The sequence below is a fragment of the Pinus tabuliformis genome, chromosome 4_2 (assembly GCF_031772625.1).
Source record: "Pinus tabuliformis cultivar Carrire ecotype Pingquan chromosome 4_2, CPIR1, whole genome shotgun sequence".
Lineage (NCBI taxonomy): Eukaryota > Viridiplantae > Streptophyta > Pinopsida > Pinales > Pinaceae > Pinus > Pinus tabuliformis.
Window position 1 is genome coordinate 259,719,235 of NC_142304.1, and position 18,457 is coordinate 259,737,691.

Genomic DNA, 18,457 nt, shown 5'->3' on the forward strand with positions numbered 1-18,457 from the left:
TTGCAAGGTCTCCATTACCACGAAATTGAAGTATGGAAGGTTGTTAATGTTGGGGTTCTCATCAACCACCGAGAAGGGGATGCCCATAGAGGCAACCTGTCGACAATGTGCTTGGAGGTGGGAATGTCTTTCATCTCCCCAATTCTAGCCATGGAAAAGGTAGCAGTAGAACCCATGCCCAAACCTAACACCATTATGCTCTTGATACATTCCACAACTTCCTCTACAGTCAATTTCTTCCATTGATCCTGTGTAAGGACGCTGGTCGACAAGGACATGGCTCTCATAGAAAATTTAAAAATGTTTAGGCTCATATCCATGAAATATTCCACTATGTATGGACATGGTGCCACTTTATCAAACATTTTTTGTACAACAAACCATGTATCACCGCATCCTACCTCGATTCCACTCCAAGAAGCCCTGCTACCAACCACTTAGCATTGGGATATTGTAGTTGAGGATTAATGCCTACATAGCTTGTAGGTCCCATGTAGGGGATCACATAAATCATAAGTAGATAATTGGTACTATTAGCATAGGGATCAAAATAAGGTTTCAAGGTTGTATTCAAGGCATGGTTGATGATATTAGCAAAATTCTCAGCTGGTAGGTTGAGTTGGATTCTAGGAAAGCTACACACAATTTTCTTTAAGCCCATGAGGTGACCCAATTCCTAGTACACAAATTATTTGATGATCTCCAGGACTATTGGGTCTAGGTTAGCCTTTCATGCAACTATAAGAGGTAGTCTTTCAGTTACAAGCTCTAGTGCAACACGATCCAGCCCATAACCTAGGGCTAACCACAGGAAAAACTCGGCTTCCAAGTACTCTAAATTTATAGGAAATTCAAGCCAGTCTACATCCCTCACTACAACTTCTTCGGGCTGGTAGCTAGCATCGCTACTAATAGGTTTTTTATGATTAGCCTTTGATGCCCACACATTGTTAAGGGATAATAATAGTACAACCTGAAAACAAATACTAAGTGTAGGCAGAGCCATTTTGGATTAGTGGCGACTATAAGACGAATGGGAATGATGGATTAGTGAATCATAAATAAAATGTTGAATTGGATTGGCTTATAATAATGCCTTGCAGGAGAGAGTCACATTGTGGTGACAAAGTGCTTCGAGTGTTCTCCACAACATCAATATGACGATTGTACCAATGATGAACTTGGCGAGGCCCCATATGTTCAGATATGAGAATTCCCATTGGAAACCCTCAAAACCCTAATTTCCATGGAGTCATAACCTACTATGACACCACTGATCTAAATCTCAGAGGCTAGATCCATAACCAATAATGTTGAGAGTGAAGCAAAGAACCCAACACTAGAACATGGATGAAAAAAAAATTCATACAATGAATACATCCAAATTTTTTTTTGAAGAGATAACAAAATATATTAAATGAGAGGGAAAGTGTTGTCACATCTACATCATGTGGATCGATGCCCCTTTCACAAAATGAGGTTCATTACTTATAGCCTTTGTAAGTTATAATACCATGGGTAGATACCATAGGTGGATACCATGGGTAAATACCATGGGTCAATACCATGGGTAAACCATGGCTGAATGCTACTTTTCATTTGGATCAATCCTTCTAAACAATGTATCCTACATAGCCTGGAATGATCAATGAGACACTTGCTTCTTCCAAGTAGAGGTGAGCCTTCTAATGAAGATTCCAACGAACGATCTTGATTATCCTCATCCTACAAATGCTCCTTCCAAATGGTGATGATGTATAATGAAATCCCTCATCATGCTAGATTACTTTCTTCTACCAGTAAGTACTACTTATGCTTTTCATGAGGTAACCAAGAGCTACTTTCTTTCTATGATGACTAATACATTCATGTAGACTTTTATTTCAGTTATTCTTACAAGCTTCTATAATGATTTCATGAGCTCTTGTATCAATTGTATGCTTCTAATATGATGCCATCTTATACTATGATGCATCCCATAATACTTACAATGATAGCTATTATTTACAAAACTGTAATGAACTTAGTGAAGGAGATTATCGCAGTCATAGTAGAGATCTCTCACTTCCTCCTTCTTTGATTTATTCTTCTCAGGTTCTTCCACTTCTTTGGTGATATGGGATTCTTCCCTTCCATTTTTGTTTTTGTCCTTCTAGAGTTTAGGACAATTTCTCTTGTAGTGCCCATATTCATGACAGTCATAGCATTATATTTTTGACATATCCTTCTTGTTATTTTTCAAAGGACCAAACCTTCCAAACTTTCCTTTCCTCCTAGCCATGGTAGAAAATGCTTGAACTTGCTCGTTTGTTCCTACATCGCTTTTTTCCTTCAACCCGGTTTCTTCAATATTACATAATGAACAAAGCTTACTGAATGGGGTAGATTCCTTCTTTCCATATATGCTTGATGTAAAGTTTCCCTATTCCTCGTATAGTGCATTGAGCACTATGGTGGTAATTTCTTTATCGAACATTATTTCTCCCAATTCTTGTAGTTTGTCTCTTATTTCTGATACCCTCATAAAGTATGAGTCTATTCCATTTTCCTTTGAGATCTTAATTTTGTATAGATAATTTATCAAATATATCACTTCTCCAGTAGTACTTATGGATAACAATTTACTAGCTTCCCATATATTTCTTTTGATGTCTCCAATTTTGCAACATATGGTATGAGGGTACCCTTGATGGAATCTATAAGGATCCTTTGAGCCCTAATTTCTCCTTTCATATACTTGGCTAGGGCTTGAGCTTCTTCTTTTGGAGTTTTAGTGATTAAGCCCTTAACATATTCAACGACTTCATTTTCTATGAGGATCAAATTTTCCCTCTTTTTCATTACAAGAAAGTTTGATGACCCAACAAATTTGTTGCTTTCCATGCAAAATGAAGTCATTTGGATAGCAGATTCAATCATAAATATAAAGGTACTTACTTGTCAAGTGAAGATTATTCTTGATGAAAATATCTTCAACTTGATGCCTCCTTGATTTTGATGATGATGTTGATAATAGAAGATGCCTTCCTTCAAAAGTATTCTTAAAAGAGAGGGAGATCACCTTGATTCCTTGATGATGATGTTGATGCCTCATATTTTATTCCATTGGATGTAGAGACTTCAAGATTCTTCAATGAGTAGTTCTTCGTTAAGTGGAGGTAGGGTCTTATTGATCTTTTCTTTATGATGATTATGTGAGCTCCTTAAGATTTCTTGAAGTGTATAAAATTTCTTTGGATGAGTTAGGGTTTTGAGGTCTTCCTTCTTTGAGATATGATGATCCTTGAGATGAATGGCCCTTCTTGATAATTGATACTCTTGATGATATTCTTGTGCTTCATCCCTTGAGTCCTTATTTAAGTTTCCTTTCCTTGTCTTGTCACCTTAGCTCTAATACCATGTTGAGAAATCTAGGGGCAGCTAGATTAGATGAGATTTATCTTATTTTGATAACTACTTGTGATATATTTTTACTTATCTTAATTAGATTCTTCTTCAACTTTATTATTATTTTGTTCCTATCATCAAACAACTACCAAACCATAAAGAAACATGAGACACAATATATATGCGATCACCTAGGGACAAAACTGATGAGCCTCATAAATGGGTAATTATATGGGCTCATTTTACCTCCTAACCTAGTCAAATCAACTATTCTCTTATCTTATTGTATGATTTTCTAATTATATTTATGCTTATAGAGTGAGTTGAGTTAGTTATTTTGCGATGTGGTCTAACATGTATTTAATGCAGATTATTGATGGATTTCGAGGTCAAAGCCAAGGATCCAGTGGACAAATGGCAGTAATAACTTGAAGTGGATAGAGGAGAGGACTTATAGGAGGGAATCCACCTCATTTATTACTCTTCACTTCGAATTCCCCTTCATTCAGCTCGGAGTACAAGCAGCCGAATCATACACTAGAAGGCAGCCAAGCAAGTGGAAGATGATTGATGATTATCTCGAGTTTTGGGAGCCAAGCCTCCTTGATTTTAAGGAAGCTATTGGTAGCTTCATTGGTATAAGTAGAGAGGCCTAGGGCCTCACTAGGTTCAGATTTTTTCTTATGTAAACTCTGCTCAAATTTCGAGCTTATTATTTTTGTGACAGTTTCATGTAATCTTGCTATTGTTTTGAAAATATAGATGGAATCCTTTTTGAGCTAGCACTGAGTTACCTCAGAGGGCTGAAGCTCTTCGGTTAGGGCTCAATCCAAGCATCCAATATCCTCTTTACTTGTATTTGTATGCCTTGTTTCAGTTTGTAGATTAGTTTTCTGATTAGATGTATTTCTCTTATGGTTAAGAATAGGTTGCTTTTGATGATTTAGTAGTTTTCTTCCATTTGTGCTTTCTGTAGCAGGTTAAGAAGTGACAAAGATAAGATTCAAAAGGTTAGAAATAGTTCCTTGGCCTCTCTTCCTCCCTCTGGGACCATGATTTGAGGCAAAGCCTCTCTTGCTGCCCCAAAAACACAAATTTTCCTCCTTCATAGGACTTCTAGTGTTTGCAGCTTTTTAATAGTCTAGCTTTACTTTGCTTTAGATCTTCTTCATCATGCTCACTTCCTAATTTGCAATATTCTTCTTTCATTCTTTCCTTTCCTACATCATTTCTCAGTATTTCCTTTCATAGATCATAGTTTAGACCATTTTTATGGAAAACTTTGTTTTTCCTAAATGCATTCATTTCACTTGTTGCTTGATTTCCTTGGTTGACTATCAGTTTCTATGCAGCAGATCTCTTCCAGAAGTAGGCTAGCTTATCAGGAATCACACTCTCTATTTGATCCATGCCCTATAGGTCTCCCAAATCTCACCTCAATTCTGCCCTAGTTTCCTGCATTTTTCCATAGAACTTCTTCCTCTCTCCTTGAGCAAACCCAATCATCTTTCTCTCTCCTGATGATTCATGGTAGACCTTAGGCACCTTCAAACCTCATTCCAACCTCCATCCACATTTTTCACCCACTCTCACACCCTCAAAATAGTGAAAACTACTCTTGTCCTCCTCCTGTAGGCCTCCTGTAGTTTCCCTGTTTTCCTCCTATAGATTTCCTGTGTCCTCCTGTAGATTTTCCTGTAGGATTTCTTTTGGAGGCCAAGTGTGGTAAAAGCCTCCAAAAGGCCACCTGAGACCTCCTAGGACCCATCCACACCATCCTACATCCTTTCAAGTCCCAAAACCACCCTTCAATGCCACCTATTCGCTGCCACTCTCACACACAATAAATTACATGCATGTCAAATTCACATAAAAATACCCAAAAATATGTTTTCTGCTTATTACTTCCATAAATAGCATAGTTAGATGTTGTTAACATCCTTGAGTAGGTAATGGCATTCCTTTCATGGTTTTCATAGTGCTTTCTACAAAAGTAGAATTCATTGGTTAATTAGGGTTTACTAGGTTTGCTTTACATTTCCGTCTTTCTCCTTTCTGCAGTTAGAATAACATATGTAGAGCAATCTTTCTTTCCTTTCATCACATATAGAGCTTCTTCTGGAATCCATAGAAGTTCGCTTGAGCTCCTAGTGATCTTGTGCTGGCTGACCAAGTGACAACTTGCAGTGAGAACTAGTACTTGTGCTAATAGCACCGACGCTTCCAAGTTTGTTACAAACTACTAGGTTGATAAGAGTAAAGTAGGCATCCCAGGAGTTGCAACATTATTGCTGCAATACTGGTGCTCACCACTTTTTAGCTCCATAGCCAGGAAAGCGTCAGAGTATTCTGTGATTATTGCTTTCTTCTATTTCCTATTGCAACATTCTGCTAATAGTTTATTTCAGCAAAAGTAGACTAGTCATTCCTTTTCCTTCAGTTATGCATTTCCTTGCTTTCCTTTTCAATTCTGCAAATTTCATTTCAATAAGTTCATTTCAGTTAGTTGCAATTTGTTTTGTTCAATCAATTTTAGTTTCTGCAGTTACTGTCAGTGTGGGGAAAAAGAAACAAAAACCAACCAAAAATATTTCCTTTCATGCCTCGTAGGAATAGAGATAACTCAGGAAAAAAATTTCCCAACACCCCCACTGCTTCACATAGCCAACCTTCTCTCTTCTTCGGTGGCTGCGATCAAGAAGAACCCTTAGGTGAACAACCAGACATATTTGAAGAACCTATCAGGGAAGAAGAAGAAGAAAACATTCCTTTGGAGCCAATGGCTGAAAACAAAAATTCTAGGGGGAATGGAGAGAGAATAGAGGGTACCTTTCCCATTCGGGAGACCAATGGGGACACCAAAATGAAGAATATAAGCCCTTCCGCCCTACCTCATTTCCATGGTCTGACTACAGAAGATCCTGACACCTTCTTGTTCGAGTTTGTTGTCATCTTTCGAACTTATGACTATGCAAAAGATGAGAAAAATTTGAAACTGTTCCCTTCTACTCTCAAGGATTGAGCACTGCACTAGTTCATGGGATTACCTGGCAATTGCATCACAACTTGGGCTCAGATGCAGCAAGCCTTCAACAACAAGTATCGAGACTATTTTAGGTCAAAAGATACTAAAGAAGAAATCTTCTGAATGACCATATGAAGTGATGAGTCCCTGGAAAACTATGAAGAGAGGTTCCAGCTCAGTTACAAAAGGGCCCGATGTACACTTGACCCTGAGTCTCTGAAGTTGGTCCTGCTCAGGGGAATTCGGGAAGATCTTTTAGACACCCTCCATCTACTAGCCGGGGGAGACGTCTACCAACTATCCTATGAGGACATAAAGAATATTTTTAGAAACCATTCTAGAGCATCCGGTAAGAAAGGTAGGGGGAGTCAACCCATAGCCAGTACCTCTTCCTTCAATTCATCCATTAAAGGAGAAATTGGAAACATGCTGGAAGACTTCAAGAGTGAGATGTTGTAGACTCTTGCCATGCAAATGGATACCTTACATATCAAAATAAAACAAGAGGAAGCAAAGAGGGCTTTGGCCATTTTTTTCCCTAGATGCACTAGGAGGCATCCTAGGAATGAATGCCCATTCAACTCTATAGATTTTTGTTCAGTTCGTGAGGAAAATCATTCCACAGATAAGTGCCCTTCCTTGACCGGACTTAAAGCTGTATATCAAGGGGCTGAGGGAGTCATTGAACAACTCTATTACATAAACCAAAGAAGGCCGCATGGACCTAGACCATACGAGTAGGGGATGCAAGGGACATCTCAGGCATACTACAACCCAAACCAAGTCACCTCCATACCTTCTTTGGGCCCTTCTACTCATCCTTCCTGGTCCATGCCTCCTCCTTGGTCTTTCACATCTCAATATCATGCCCAACCAGCCACCCATTCATTTCAATCCTACGCTCAGCCACAACCTCAGTGGAATGCATCTCATTAGGGATGGAGGCCCTACTACAACCCTCTTCCCACTCTTTTGCCTCCAGCACCTGTGTAACCAAAATTGTTACCTTCTACTCCACCAAAGCAACCCCAAATGCATGCCCGACTAAATCCAAACTCAAACAATAGACAGGCTCAGCAAGTGTATAGTTGGGAACCATGATGCCCAACTTATGCTATGGAGATTCAAGAAATTAACTTGAGATCTGGGAAAGTCCTCCGAGATAGCTAGCCTCCACCTAGGGAGGTTGAGGAATATTGGTGAGCTCCAGTATTGTAGCAATAATGCTATAACTCCTGGGGCTTCCTGTCTCTTAATTTTATCAACCCGGTAGTTCGTACAAACTTGGAAGCGACGGTGCTGTATGCACAAGTACTAGCTCTTGTCGCAGCTGTCACTTGGTCAGCTGGCACAAGTCCGCTAGGGCTCAAGCAAACTTCTATAGGCTCTCAGAAGAAGCTTGCTAATTGATGGACGAAAGCTATTCTCAAAGGAAAGCTACTTTAATTGACAAAACTGAACTGAAAGCAAATCAAAGCATGTAAACCTAGGAAACCCTAATTGGACTAGTCTAACCTCTACAATGCAAAGAATGTGAATGAAACTTCTACCAATGCTGCCATTACCTCTAATAAGTGAAAATGCATGGATCTAAGCTACTTGCATCATAAAAGACATGTTTTTGTATTTTTTCTTTAAGTGGATGGAATGATTGTGATTTTGTGCTAATTAGGGTTTGGTTGTGCAGATGGGATGGAGAAGGAAGGAAAGCGTGGGACGGGTTGGGGAGGCTAGGAGAGGTCCCTAGGGATCCTTAGCATCCATCCACAGAGGTTCCTCACGTTCAGAAGCTCAGCAACCGAGTGAGTGGCCTCCTACAGGATGTCTACAGGGGATCCTACAGGAAACTCCGAGGTTTCTACAGGATGTCTACAAACTGCTACAGGATGACCTACCGTGAGTGTTTGAAGTGATGGAGGAGTGATGGAATGGTAGGGGGAGATGTGTAAGGTAGGAATAAGGTTGGTGATGGCTCAGAAGTGGAGGAATAGGATGGGAAATGAGTGTAGGGAGTAGGTTGGAAAATAAAGGGCTATGTCAACGAAAGGGCTAGGAAATGAAGCTACGTGAGGAGTGGAAGACTTTGGGAGATAATAGAGCAGAGCAGAGGTCAAGGATGTGTTGGCATGCGTGATCAAGATGGAGGAGAAGGTAATGGAATGAGAGAGAGCAGTGTAAATGAAACAAATGCTTATGACTGTCACCAAACCGAAAATGCATTAACCTAGACTACCTGTGCTATGAATTTAATGAACAGCAATCCAAAACGTGAGGAGAAATGTGTATGAAGCGGTGATGAAGGTGTGTGGTGTAGGTGTGAATGACATGGAAGCATCTAACATAACCGTGACTGTGTTGCAGCAATCATAAGTAAAGAAATGCGTATTTTTGGTGGTTAGTTATGGACTGCACCCCAATCCCAAATGAGATGGCAGTGAGCCTTAACAACCTTTTTGTTGGAGCTCCAATGGATTGTATCTATCCTCTTCTAACCTAAGCAACTGGAAACAAACTCACCATAAGCAAATCCTATCTAACTCATGAAAAAGACTAAATTAACAACCTGTAAATCCAAATTGCATGTGAAAGTAAAACTCAAAGTGCTGAAACGTAATGGAAACAATACTACAGTAGAGGGGATCTATGGCTCTCAGGTTGGGCCCTAACCTGAGAGCTATAGTCTCCTTAAGAAAACTCAGAACTAGATCAGAATCTGCCTTCTTTATTCATAATCTGATGTTATGCCAAAACTGGCTTACAACAAGAACTAACACCGAGTTGTAGCTCGTACTTCAAAATTACAAGCGTAATGCAAAAGTCAAAAAGCTTCTAATCAAGGCCACGGCCTCAGTATATATGCCAAATGATAATCCAACAGGTCTCCTTGATTTTAGGAACTCGGCTGTCCAACTGAAGTTTAACTGGTGATCCTGTAGAACAGTTATGACTGCTGTTCCTGTAGAACAGTTGGCTGCCTCTATGCTCGGTGGGGAGATTGATTGGAGCTCGGAGCTACGGTGGGAATTACGAGGAAGGTCCCCAAGACTGTGGACATCCTCTCCTAAAAACCAGTAGTGCCACCTCATTGTCTCCTTGTCTCCTTTTTCGTGTCTTTTCTCCCTTTAAATGCAAAAAACCTGAAAGCATCATGCATTAGTCACGTAGATAATATTTCTACCCTTCTTCCTACAAACAACACGAACAAACTAAGAAATGCATGCATAAGCAATAAAATATGAATGGTTTGAGCAAGTAGAATAGGCCAAAATGAGCCCAAATTGTACCAAAATTGGGGCTCATCATCACCCCCCAGCTGAACCATTTGCTCATCCTTGAGCAACTTAGTCAAGATCCTCATCCTTCATGGCTTTCACTGCTCCCCTTACATCCCAAGCTTCTGTGGTGATGTCCTCTTTGTTGATATGAAACCCGGCTGTTTTGTCCACCTTTTCCCATTGTGCATTGTCATCTTTCTCTGTACTTCCTTCAGCCAATCCTAGCAGCAATGGGGGGCTGAGTTTAAGGCCAATCCAGCTGGCCTGAAGTCTTTGCATGGATTTCTTGTAAAGGTTCACTCTTGCCAATGCTTCCCTCATCCGGGTCGGGGTATGGTATTCCCGGATCTTCAAACTATGTGCCAAGGTATGCCACCTGCGTGCACATGCCTGGGCAGCAGTTTCTCCCAATAATCTGTCCATGTCTTCAAAGTGGGCTATTGCTTGGGCCTGCTGGTCCATAAATCTCAAGGAAGCTGTGGGATCATTAGACAACTATTGGCGGGCTGAGATGAGGGAAACCGGATTCTCTGGTTCTGCTCGAATGTACAGTGGCTCACTCACTTCTCAGCTCATGCCCGATTTTTCTTCAGTTGCTCTCTGATCCTCATGATTTAGCCATGAAGCGAAGGCCATCAACTGCATATCACCCAAGGCGATATTGGGATCCCAAGAGACTTCATTAGGCAAAACCAGGTTGTGGATGTAGAATTCTGCTAGCTTGGCTTTGTCTTCTGCTGAGCTAGTATTGCATAATTCGGCAAACTGTTGTGGGTTATGGATTTGTGCAATACCTCTTTGTGCTAATGTGTTTATCTGGAACTGCAGCCACTGATCCTTTAAGTACAACCCATAAGATTTTGCAGGGTGTCTGCACTGCAGGGCTTCCATGGCCCAACTGGCCATGCAGGCCAATTGTGTTTCCTTTTGTTTCAGCTGCTCTTTCAGAGCTTGTGTTTCAATTTGGCCCTGCTGTCTTGTTTCCTGTAGAAGTGTAATTGGCTCCTCAAGATGGGTGGTCAGCTCTCTTGGATAGCCAAACTTATAGAAGATGTTTTCTCTTAGGAACTCGGCCACTTTTTCTTCTGTTGCTGCTTTGATGGCTTTGGTCTCTGCCCACTTCGTCAGGTAGTCAGTGCACACGATGATGTAAGACCTTTGCCTTGAAGGAGGGTTGATTGGGCCCACAAAGTCCATACCCCACTTCTCAAATTGCTCAAGAGTCACTTGAGGTTGGAGAGGCATCTCATCCCTTTGGGTCGGTTTCCCCATTCTTTGGCATTGGTCACACTGGCTGACATATCTTCTGACATCTTGATGAAGTGTGGGCCAATAGTAGCCTGCCTGCAGGATTTTGAAGGCAGTTCTCTTTGCTGCAAAATGTCCTCCACAAGGCCCATCATGACAGGTGAGGAGGATGTCAAAGACTTCCTCTTCCCTTACACAACGCCTTAAGATCTGATCGGGGCCAAGCTTGAACAGATTGCCCCCGATCCATGTAAATGAGGCACTCTTTCTGATGATTCTGCTCTTTTCTCTCGAAGAGAGATGCGGAGGGAACTGTGCTGAAACAAGGTAGTTTGCTATATCAGCAAACCATGGAGAGAGTACTGAGATAGCAAACAGATGTTCATCGGGCATCTGGTCATCCACTATTCCATCCTCACCTGCAGATAAATCCAATCTAGATAAAAAGTCAGCAACAACATTTTCTCTACCTGGTTTGTCAACAATGGTTAAATCAAACTGCTGCAATAAAAGTAACCATCTAATAATATGAGCATTCACATCTGGTTTATTCATCAAATATCGGATTGCAGCATGGTCAGTATGTACAAATGTTTGATAGCCAGTGATGTAATGTCAGAACTTGTTCAGTGCATGGACCACAACTAAGAATTCTTTCTCGGTTACAGTGTAATTCAGCTCTGCTTTGGACAAGTTTTTGCTAACGAAATAAATGGCATATGGAAGCTTTTGCTCAACTTGTCCTAAGGCTGCACCTATGGCTTTGTTCGAGGCATCAGTGTGGATGTGGAAAGGTAGGGTCCAGTTTGGACCTCTCAGGATTGGAGCCGACACTAACTTGTCTTTTAATTCATTCAAACTCTTCTGACAATCGTCAGTCCAATTAAACTCCACATCTTTTGCCAACAGACCGAACAATGGCGAGGCTAGCTTGCTGAAATCTTTAATGAATCTTCGGTAATATCCTGCTAATCCCAAGAAACTCCTAACATCCCTTACCTTTTGTGGAGGTGGAACCTTCTTGATTAGAGCGATTTTGTTAGGATCCACCTGTAACCCCTGGCGAGAGATGGTATGGCCTAGCACGGTCCCTTCAATCATTAGGAATTCACATTTTTCAGGGCTAAGGGACAAGTTCATCTCGATGCACTTGGTTAGGACTTTTCCCAAGTTGGACAATGCTTCCTGGAAGTTAGCCCCGTAAGGAGTAAAGTCATCCATATAGATTTCTACTGCATCATGGACCAACTCCGAGAAGATGCTCAAGACAGCTCTCTGGAAGGTAGCAGGAGCATTGCATAGCCCAAAGGGAAGGACACAGTAGGCAAAGGTACCCCAAGGACAAGTGAAGGTGGTCTTATCTTGGTCTTCCGGGCTGATTTGAATCTGGTTGTACCCGCTAAACCCATCCAGGAAAGAGAAGAACTTCTTTCCTGCCAGTCCATCCAACACTTGATCTATGAAAGGCAGAGGGAAATGGTCTTTCTTGGTAGCTTTGTTCAGCTCTCGGTAGTCCACACAGATTCTCCATTTCCCATTTTTCTTGGGAACCAAGACCAGAGGGGACACCCATTCACTATCTGAGATGGGGTAGATGAATCCTGCATCCAACAGTTTCTGAAATTCTTCCTTGACAATGTCCTTAAGGGCTGGATTCATCCTCCTCTGGGGTTGTCTAACCGGTTTACAATCCTCTTTGATGTATATATGATGGGTACAGACCGAGGGATGGACTCCTTTCATCTCCTTATAGCTCCAAGCAAAAGCATCTAGGTGGCTGGCCAACAGGCTACACAACTCCTTCTCCTGGGAAGGAGATAGGGAGGAGCTAATCTTTAATGCTCTCTCAGGGCCGAACTCCACGTTTTTGACTCTGGGAGCGACAGGGTTGGTTGTACAAAGGTCCACTAAGGTGCTAGCTTGGGCATCCTCCACCAACTTCTCTAAGGATAGTGCACTGGAAGGTGGATTCTGGATCAGAGTCTCAATCAAGTCATCCTCGGTTGGAGGGTCTCTTCTAGTGGTATCTAGGGTGCACAGAGGTGCTGAGTACACCTCGTCTTCCTCTCCTTCTTCTAGCCAAAGTGGTAAGTCATGTTCTAAGGAGGGTTGGGCAGGAGGGTATAGGACTAGCTGCTTGGACATGGGACCATTTTTGATGGTCATATTTCCTGCACGACAACTTATGTAAGCATCTGCAGTAGCTAACCAAGGCCTTCCCAAAATGAGAGGATATCCAGTAAGCTTTGCCTTTGGTTACAGAACCAGGAAGTCTGCAGGGTATTCCCAAGAGTCAACAGAGACCAAGACATCCTCCACAATCCCTTCGGGAGTCACGGTGGAGCGATCTGCTAGTTGCAGTACTGTCGAGGTCTTCCTCAAGGAATCCTGAAGATTGAGTTTGAGCATGGTATCCCTGGTCATCACATTAATGGCAGCCCCTAGATCAATCAAGGTGTGAGGTATGATGGTGCCATTGATGTGAACATCTACTACAGGACTTCCAGGATCTAGATACTTGGGGCAGATGACTTGTCCTAACATAAGGTCAGATAGTTGTCCTATGACATTGATGGTTGAGGCATCTTTCTTTCTCCTGCCTGGGTGTTTAAAGCACTTTTCCTTAACCAGTTTGTTGTATATGGGCACATCCTTGATGGCTTGGAGAAGTGGTATTTTTACACACAACTGCTTGAGCTCACCCAGAAGCTCATCTTCCTCTGGGTTGGGTTGTGTGGTGGCAGTTAGTCTCTCAGGAAAGGGTGGAATAGCTTTTGGTTCACTTTCCTGTAGATATTCCTCATCCTCTGGGGAAGGAGGTTGGCGATCTGGAAGGATCTTCCCAGATCGAAGATTGATCTCCTGGATCTCCACAGCATAGGTAGGACATGATGTTTCCCCAGTGTACACCTGCTGAGCCTGTCTATTGTTGGGGTTCGGGTTCGGTTGAGCAGGCATTTGAGGTTGCCTTGGAGGAGTAGGAGGTAAAGGTTGAGGTTGAACTGGTGGTGGAGGCAAAATGGCAAGGGGAGTGTTGTATTGGGGCCTCCACCCCGACTGAGGAGCACTCCATTGAGGCTGTGACTGGACATGTGAATGATATGGATGAGAAGTAGGTTGAGTAGGGTACTGAGGTGGATAAGACCATGGAGGAGGCATGGACCAAGAAGGATGAGCAGGGGGACCCCAAGAAGGCATGGGAGTCGATTGGTTGGGGTTATAATAAGCTTGTGATGCCCCTTGCATTCCCTGCTGATAAGGTCTAGATCCCTGAGGCCTCCTTTGGTTGATGAAGTAGAGAGGTTCAGTGGGGGCTTCGGTTCCTTGGTACATGGCCTTAAACCCAGGTAAGGTTGGACACTGATTTGTTGGGTGGTCCTCCTCACAAACGAAACACACTTCAACCGAATGCAATGGGCATTTGTTCTTAGGGTGTCTTCTGGTGCACCTAGGACAGAAGACAGCCAAGGCTCTCTCAGCTTCTTCTTTCTTCTGCTGGATCCTGAATGTGTCCAGCTGCATGGCAATGGTCTGTCTCACCTCACTCTTAAGATCTTCTAATTGGTTTGTAAACTCATGTTTGGAGAAAGGGACACCAGTGGAGAGGAGATTTCCTCTACCTCGTTTCCTAGCTGCCCTGGAATGATTTCTAAACACAGTCTTGATGTCCTCATAAGGCAGTTGGTAAATGTCCCCCCCAGCTAACATGTGAAGGGTGTCTAAGAGATCTTCAGGGACTCCTCGGAGTAGAACCAACTTGAGGGATTCAGGGTCAAGTGTGCACCTGGCCTGCTTATAGCTAAGTTGGAACCTCTCCTCATAATCCTCTAAAGACTCATCATTCCCCATGGTCATCCGAAAGATCTCTCCCTTGGTTTCCTTAGACCTACAGTAATCCCTATACTTGGTATTGAAGGCTTGCTGCATCTGAGCCCAAGTAGCGATACTATTCCCAGGTAATCCCATGAACCAGCGTAGTGCTGCATCCTTAAGGGTTGAAGGGAAAAGCTTCAGCTTTTGCTCATCTTCAGTATAGTCATAGGTTCTACAGAGGACAGCAAACTCAAACAAGAAGGTATCAGGATCCTCAGTGGTCAGTCCATGGAAGTGAGGCAAGGCAGAGGGGCTAATGTTCTTCATTTTCATCTCTCCATTGGTCTCTCGGATGGGGAAAGCTCCTTCTATTCTCTCATCTTCTCTTCTATTATCAGCCATGGCTTCAGATGGAGTGGTCTCTAACTCTTCTTCTTCTATAGGGTCTTGGTATATCTCAGGATGTTCACCTATAGGTTCCTCTGGGTCACTGTCACCAAAGAAGAGAGAAGGGTGACTTAGTGATGTGGTGGCGGTGTTGGGTAGGAATTTGCCTGATTTATCTCGGTTCCTACGAGGCATGAAATGGAAAGGACTTTTCTTTTTGATTGCTTTTTCTTTTTCTTTGGTACCTGCAAAACTGAAACAGAGTGATCTACAACTAACTATCTTGCTCAAATGAAATTGCGGAATTGGAAAGCTAATCTAGGAAAGCAAGAAATAATAATCTAGGAAAGCAGGAAATGCTAATCTATGAAAGCAGGAAATGCTAATCTATGAAAGCAGGAAATGCTAAGCTAGGAAAGCAAGAAATACTAAGCTACTTTTGCAGAATGGAAATGAAATAAACTACTGAGCAGAACTAAGAGTACGAAAGTAGAAGAAAAGCAACAATTACTAATACTCTGACGCTTCCCCGGCAACGGCGCCAAAAAGATGGTGAGCTCCAGTATTGTAGCAATAATGCTACAACTCCTGGGGCTTCCTGTCTCTTAATTTTATCAACCCGGTAGTTCGTACAAACTTGGAAGCGACGGTGCTGTATGCACAAGTACTAGCTCTTGTCGCAGCTGTCACTTGGTCAGCTGGCACAAGTCCGCTAGGGCTCAAGCCAACTTCTATAGGCTCTCAGAAGAAGCTTGCTAATTGATGGACGAAAGCTATTCTCAAAGGAAAGCTACTTTAATTGACAAAACTGAACTGAAAGCAAATCAAAGCATGTAAACCTAGGAAACCCTAATTTGACTAGTCTAACCTCTACAATGCAAAGAATGTGAATGAAACTTCTACCAATGCTGCCATTACCTCTAATAAGTGAAAATGCATGGATCTAAGCTACTTGCATCATAAAAGACATGTTTTTGTATTTTTTCTTTAAGTGGATGGAATGATTGTGATTTTGTGCTAATTAGGGTTTGGTTGTGCAGATGGGATGGAGAAGGAAGGAAAGCGTGGGACGGGTTGGGGAGGCTAGGAGAGGTCCCTAGGGATCCTTAGCATCCATCCACAGAGGTTCCTCACGTTCAGAAGCTCAGCAACTGAGTGAGTGGCCTCCTACAGGATGTCTGCAGGGGATCCTACAGGAAACTCCGAGGTTTCTACAGGATGTCTACAAACTGCTACAGGATGACCTACCGTGAGTGTTTGAAGTGATGGAGGAGTGATGGAATGGTAGGGGGAGATGTGTAAGGTAGGAATAAGGCTGGTGATGGCTCAGAAGTGGAGGAATAGGATGGGAAATGAGTGTAGGGAGTAGGTTGGAAAATAAAGGGCTATGTCAACGAAAGGGCTAGGAAATGAAGCTACGTGAGGAGTGGAAGACTTTGGGAGATAATAGAGCAGAGCAGAGGTCAAGGATGTGTTGGCATGCATGATCAAGATGGAGGAGAAGGTAATGGAACGAGAGAGAGCAGTGTAAATGAAACAAATGCTTATGACTGTCACCAAACCGAAAATGCATTAACCTAGACTACCTGTGCTATGAATTTAATGAACAACAATCCAAAACGTGAGGAGAAATGTGTATGAAGCGGTGATGAAGGTGTGTGGTGCAGGTGTGAATGACATGGAAGCATCTAACATAACCGTGACTGTGTTGCAGCAATCATAAGTAAAGAAATGCGTATTTTTGGTGGTTAGTTATGGACTGCACCCCAATCCCAAATGAGATGGCAGTGAGCCTTAACAACCTTTTTGCTGGAGCTCCAATGGATTGTATCTATCCTCTTCTAACCTAAGCAACTGGAAACAAACTCACCATAAGCAAATCCTATCTAACTCATGAAAAAGACTAAATTAACAACCTGTAAATCTAAATTGCATGTGAAAGTAAAACTCAAAGTGCTGAAACGAAATGGAAACAACACTATAGTAGAGGGGATCTATGGTTCTCAGGTTGGGCCCTAACCTGAGAGCTATAGTCTCCTTAAGAAAACTCAGAACTAGATCAGAATCTGCCTTCTTTATTCATAATCTGATGTTATGCCAAAACTGGCTTACAACAAGAACTAACACCGAGCTGTAGCTCGTACTTCAAAATTACAAGCGTAATGCAAAATTCAAAAAGCTTCTAATCAAGGCCACGGCCTCAGTATATATGCCAAATGATAATCCAACAGGTCTCCTTGATTTTAGGAACTCGGCTGTCCAACTGAAGTTTAACTGGTGATCCTGTAGAACAGTTATGACTGCTGTTCCTGTAGAATAGTTGGTTGCCTCTATGCTCGGTGCTCTATGCGCGGTGCTCTATGCTCGGTGGGGAGATTGATTGGAGCTCGGAGCTACGGTGGGAATTACGAGGAAGGTCCCCAAGGCTGTGGACATCCTCTCCTAAAAACCAGCAGTGCCACCTCCTTGTCTCCTTTTTCGTGTCTTTTCTCCCTTTAAATGCAAAAAACCTGAAAGCATCATGCATTAGTCACGTAGATAATATGTCTACCCTTCTTCCTACAAACAACACGAACAAACTAAGAAATGCATGCATAAGCAATAAAATATGAATGGTTTGAGCAAGTAGAATAGGCCAAAATGAGCCCAAATTGTACCAAAATTGGGGCTCATCAAAGATAAAGAGGAAAGTGAACCTAAAGCAAATCCACCCTTTCCTGAGAGACTATCTGTGACAGTCCAGCCTATCCCAGAAGAGACTGAACTCCTGGGAGAATTGAAACATTTATGTGTAAAGATACCACTTCTCCAAGCCATAAAATATGTGCCTATCTACAATAGATTGATCAGAGAGAAGTGATTTAGGCATCCAGGAAGGTGCAAGAGAGATGCCCCAACCATCAATGTCATAGGACAACTATCCGACCTGATGTTGGGGCAGGTAATCTGCCCAAAATATCTGGACCTTGGAAGCCCAGTATTTGATGTACACATCAATGGCACAATGATCCCGCATACCTTGATTGATCTAGGAGCTTCCATTAATGTGATGACAAAGGACACAATGCTCAAACTTAACCTCCAGGGCTCCTTGAGGAAGAACATGACAGTGCTATAGCTAGCAGACCGCTCCACAGTGACCCCTGAGGGGATTTTGGAAGATGTGATGGTCTCCATTGATTCTTGGGAGTACCCTACTGATTTCTTAGTTCTCCAGCCAAAGGCAAAGATCACTGGGTATCCTCTCATTCTTGGAAGACCCTGGTTGGCTACAGTCGATGCCTACATCAGCTATCGAGCTGGGAACATGACCATAAAGAAT

At 42.4% G+C, this 18,457-nt stretch overlaps 1 pseudogene; it reads right to left on the bottom strand.

Annotated features, from left to right (window-relative positions):
• Positions 1–14: 14 nt before the first annotated feature.
• LOC149168977 (desiccation-related protein PCC13-62-like) lies at positions 15–1,006 on the bottom strand (annotated as a pseudogene).
• Between the last annotated feature and the right edge of the window lie 17,451 nt (positions 1,007–18,457).